We start from the raw sequence: 5,766 nt of genomic DNA, 5'->3' as shown, positions 1-5,766 counted from the left end.
ATTTTAAGCAAGTATAATAAATGAAAATAAAAGCCAACGTGGCATCACCCAGGAGGAAACCTGTGGGCTATACACAGTCAATTACCTAATTTTCTGAACCTTCCTTGGGGTAACCCAGTAAGCACAACAAAGGCTGTGAGCATTTGAATTGATTATCTTGAGATTTTCTCTTTGGTAACCTGAAAGTGTTGAACTGATATCGAAAGTGACTTCCTTCTTTAAAACCCACAGGGATTAATAAAATCAGCGCCAGAAAGGACATTTTCAGTAAAGACAGTCCCCTTGAAACTAAACCTGCATGTAGCTGGAAATGTTGGCAGTCTTGGAGACCTTAATTGTCAGAAGCAATTCTGTACATTTAAGGACCTGGGGCTCACTGGAATTAAAGTCAACTGTAGCTGCAATAAGCTGTCTACAAAAATCTTATCTGGACCTTTACACAAATTACTCTTCCTTATAGGGTTGTTTCGTGTATATGTTTTTAACATAAGCATACATTATTTTTGTCTAATTAGCCTTTCCTTGTACTTTGATGTGAAGTCAAATGTCTGATTATTTCTTAATTATGTATTCTTTGGGGGAAGAAGCATAGATAAATAATCTGTGAGAACAGACAACCCAAGACATTTATGTTGAACTTTAAAAGTGATTTCTTATTTGTGTTTGCAATTATGTTTACACTAAATGTTCAGGATTACATATACCTCAAGCCAAAATATGTGATCACAGCCAAGGTTAAACATAAGAACAGCTACAGGATTTCTTTATCTTTTTGTTGTGGTATTTAACTCTTTGCCATGGTCTACCATCCAAGTAGAGGGAACAAAATAACTCAATCACAACTCAAAAGTAAAATGAAATACCACATTCATAATTCATATTTACTTTTAGAGAGGGGCATGTTGAGGGTATTTCTACAAAAAATACCAGCACTTCTCCCCGCAAAAGGGAAGAAGTAACAACAGATAAAGATGAAACTGGATAAATCAAGTTACAAAATTGAAACATACTAGATGAGATTATACATGTAAAACAACCTCAGAAATAAACCGTTTCCTGAGCTGGAAGACAGTAAAGCAAAGGCTGATTGCACCTGAAGGAAAACTGCCATAGAAACAAAATGTCTGTAAGATGGGGGATAGGAGCTGGGCGCTGTTGATCTGTTGCTAGGCAAGGAAAAGCATGGTTTATTCTGGTGGGTACGTTAGTCCTGTCACTAGAGAGAGGTTCCTTATTATACAGCAGAGACTCCATTAGTTCAGAATAAATACCTACTTTCAAAGACACCCACTTCCTCCCTTTGCTCCATGCAATGTTTTAAATGTAATTTTATCCTCCTTGATATTTCAATAGAAAGAGGGTGCACTATGTGGGAGACTAGATTAACATATTTTCTTTTCTTTCTTTTTAAAAAATGTTTATTTATTTTTGAGACAGAGAAAGAGAGAGACAGAGTACGAGTGGGGGAGGGACAGAGAGAGAGAGGGAGACACAGAATCAGAAACAGGCTCCAGGCCCTGGGCTGTCAGCACAGATCCTGATGTGGACCTCGAACTCACTAACTGTAAGATCATGACCTGAGCTGAAGTTGGATGCTTAACTGACTGAGCTACCCAGGAGCCCCAAAATATTTCACTTTCAAGGCAAATGAAATCCTTTAGTAGAAAGGCAAATGAATATCCGGTACACTAATGCCCAAAAATCCTGAAAAATTTTACTAGTTGGCAAACATTACAAGGAATTGGATGATCAGCTATGAATGTTAAGTAGTTTAAACAAATGCAAGCAGTACTTACTGTATGATCATACTTGTGTTAAGTGTTACAGGGCACACAAAAAGAACATATGGTTTATTTTATAAGCAAAAATGTTCAGGGATTTGTTAGAAAAGGATTGAAACACCCAGAAGATATATTATAGAAGATACGAAATTTACGTTGGACCTTGAACGATGTTACCATTTTTACATCACCAGTATAAGAAATGTTAGAAAGCTCTATCATGAGCTGAGCACAACCTAACATGGCGAGGTATGACTACTATCATTCACCATTATAAATGACATTCTTTCATGTTTTCATTATGGTCTGTTGTTATATAGTAAATTAGGATTCAGAATGAGTACTGGGTCTAAATTACTAATGTTGTAATTAAATGAACTAACAGTCACCCAAGTAAATATTATTGCTCTCTGTTATGTTAATGTCTTAAAAGAAGATATTAACAACCTAAAACAACCACATATTTTGTGTGGGGGGGGGGGCGGTCAGGGAGAGGAAGGAAATAAACCAATTTTAGTACAAAAAGAAAATAAACTAGTGTTGAAATGCCTCTTTCCCAAGAGTTACATGTGAACTATTTTGGGTAATCACACATATGAATTTTATATATTAGCAATTTTGTTTCCTCCTGGAATTGATTGTTCAGAGTTAAAAGCATTTATGACTAATCCATTTAAAATCTTTGAGAAAAGCTTACCAAGAACTACTGATTTTAAATAATTCATTTACACAGATATTTCATTCCTTCACCTTTCCAATATAATGTTTATACTTTAAAAAATGTTTGTGTGCATGACTTTGCTGAATAAAGATTATATTTAGCATTTGAAAAAGATACTTAGCTCTACTCCTAACTACTTTATCCTAACTACTTTATTAAGGAAAAGTTCAGATTTTGCACATTCTCTAAATTTACACTAATAGTTTGTTGGATTTTACAACTGTTCATTTAATATTGGCATTAACTACTTTTAATATTCTATTAATATATTTTCAAAATATTAATTTTGTAAATCTTCTATGGAGATCATTTATCTTTATCTGTTTATTACTACTTTTCTCTTATTTCCCATGCCTATTTCAATTACATTTTAGCAACAGTACAATTTAATTATAAAACACATAGTGAGGCAAACTAAGTTTGGATTTCTGCTCTAACATTTCATTCTATAATTCCTACGAAGTTACTTATTTCTCTCTTTGTTCTTCATCTGTATCTTGGATACAAATTTCAACTATCTTGTAGGGATTTTATAAGGTTTAATAAGATAATTTATTAAATGAGGTTGGCAACTAATGAGTACTCAATGAATATTGCTACTATTATGCTCCTTCTACTTAGAAATTTCCCCTTCTCGCCACCAATGTTTGACTTTAAAACTATCATCACTTTGCTAACATTTTTCTAAATGTGGATTATAACCCATTAATTGGCTTTGAAACCAATTCATTGGGTCTAATTGCATTATTTCTTAAAAATGAAAATAAATTGAAATGGAAAAAATACCAGATTACATCAAACATAGTAAGATGAAGAAGTTTTATGAAACTTTTGTCTTAGTTATATGTGTGTGGGTATATCAATATTTTTTATACCCTAAGTCACATTAAAATTCTAAAAAACACTTTCGGTGTTCTTTCTCTGAGTGTTTATGGAGTATTTGAACGATGCCTTGAACTAAGAACCCTACTACTCCCAATTTCTATTTTTCTTAAGGCTGCCAAATTAACTCTCTGAAAGATGAATCCTTATGACATAGCAATCTGTTTATTTTTAAATAAAAACAAAATATAAAAATAGGCAAAATTTTGAGCTCCCAATTTAATATGACATGTAGGATTCCTTCCTAAATTAATTCCAACCTGTCTTTCCTAGGAAGTCTGTACTCCATTCACACTGATTTCCTAGTAACTTCCTAAATGCCATGCACTTTTACCAACCTGAAACACCTTCTTTTCCAATTGTTTGCTTCTATTCATCTTTCAAGTCACAGCTCAATTATCTTCTACTCAAGGAAGACTTGGCTGACTCAAAAGACAAGTGCAGCCCTCCTTGGTTGCTCTTTGGTGTTATCACTGATAGGGTTTTTGTCTACCTAAAACAAACAATAAATTAATAGCAATGAAATAAATTTTGGTAGTGTATTTTTTCCACTAAAATATTAAGTTTGCCTCAAATTCAATAATTGTCAGTAATGACTTTATTACTTTTGAGCTATAAAATGATGCTATATTTTATGGACAATTTGTTGTATTTTTCTCTTACAAGTTAAATAATTTACATAAATAGGAGATCTGAATTACTAAAAACCATTATCATGTTGATCATCTAATTTACATAACAATACAGTATTACAGGAATATGGTCACCCTGACACATCTCTATCATTTGAGAATCAGTATCTTCAACAGTCTACTTAACTTATTTGCTTTGGCAATTTTTAAATTTGTATGTTTAACTGAGGAATATATATTTGTGTCTCTGTACTATTTTATATTTTTTACAGTTTTTTTTTCAGAATTAACATCATTTAAGAAGAAAACATGGTCTTACTTATATACAGGAGGCATGTCTTCATGTCTGTATATGGAAGTTTTGGGGTTTTTATTTTGCTTTTTGTTTCAGTAACTGTTAAAACATGTTTCATGTCACTCTTTTAGTAGTTAAGAGAAAAAATGGGGGAAAAAGTAACAGATGTAGCAGTATAAAAGTAGACTGTCATTCATCCAGGAAAAAGTAAAGCTGAATTAAAATAATTCTGACCCTGAGGACAATACTAGAGTCACATTCAAGAGGAGGGAAGAAGGTAGATAGGACTTGAAAAAAAGGAGTGCCTTATTTTGCTTGACATAAAATATTTAACAGTACATATTTTTGTGAGAGGATCTGAGAAATACTTTCTTTACTATATCTGGAACCTTGGGGGTACCCAGATTATAAAAGTCAATAACTCAGAATCAAATAACCAAAAAGGCATGTTTTTTGCATTTATATGAACGACTACAACCTAAGGGAAAATATGCTCCTTAGCTTGAATAATACACACAGGAAAGAAAATTTACATTGCAAAAATTGAGGGGGGGGGTATTGTTAACGTAAGAGATGCAGTAGTCATTATTACTAACAAAAGTTATAGTCCAATATGCTGTCTTTATCATTTTATATATTTGTAAGACTTGTGAGTTCACTTCCAATCTCAGCATAGCAACTCTAGTGTTTCAGAAAGATTTTTAATCTCTCAATTTGGTTATATTATCGGGATTTTTCAGAAAAAATAATCCTTGCACAGATTGCAGAATGAGGGATAGGATAGGATAGACAAGATACAACACATAGTATTTATACTCACAGAACTCATACTCATGTTGAAAACAATAGCATTAATAAAGATGCAACAATTGGATAAAGGTAGGGACTAAACCAAATATATATATATAATATATTATATTATAATATATATAATATATTATATATATTATAATATATATTATATAATATATTATATATTATAATATATATTATATATATTATAATATATATTATATTATATATTATATATTATAATATATATTATATATATTATATATATTAAACCAAATATATATATATTATATATATATATTACATATATTATATATATAATATATATGTATATATATATAATGGATGGTCATTCAGAGAAGTAGAAAAAGACAAGTTTTTGATGGTCATTTTAAAGGTAATAAAGTTGGGAAATTTTCCAAAAATGATTAAGATTTGAATAAGTAGACATGAATGCTAAGTACATATGTAATGTAAATATTCAAATGGCACTAATAAATTCAATACTTCAACGTTTTTCACTATTAAAATGGAAAGCAACAGATTAGCAGATGGTGATTTATTAAAATGCCTTGAGATATTGAATGTAATAATTTAACAACATAGATACAATGTTATAAGAAAATAAATGATTAAGACCAAATGTGTTATTCATAAACTGTG

Source organism: Panthera onca, chromosome A1, assembly GCF_046562875.1.
Source record: "Panthera onca isolate mPanOnc1 chromosome A1, mPanOnc1 haplotype 2, whole genome shotgun sequence".
NCBI classification, from domain to species: domain Eukaryota; kingdom Metazoa; phylum Chordata; class Mammalia; order Carnivora; family Felidae; genus Panthera; species Panthera onca.
The sequence above is the reverse complement of the archived record's forward strand: the minus strand, read 5'-3'. Positions refer to the sequence as shown.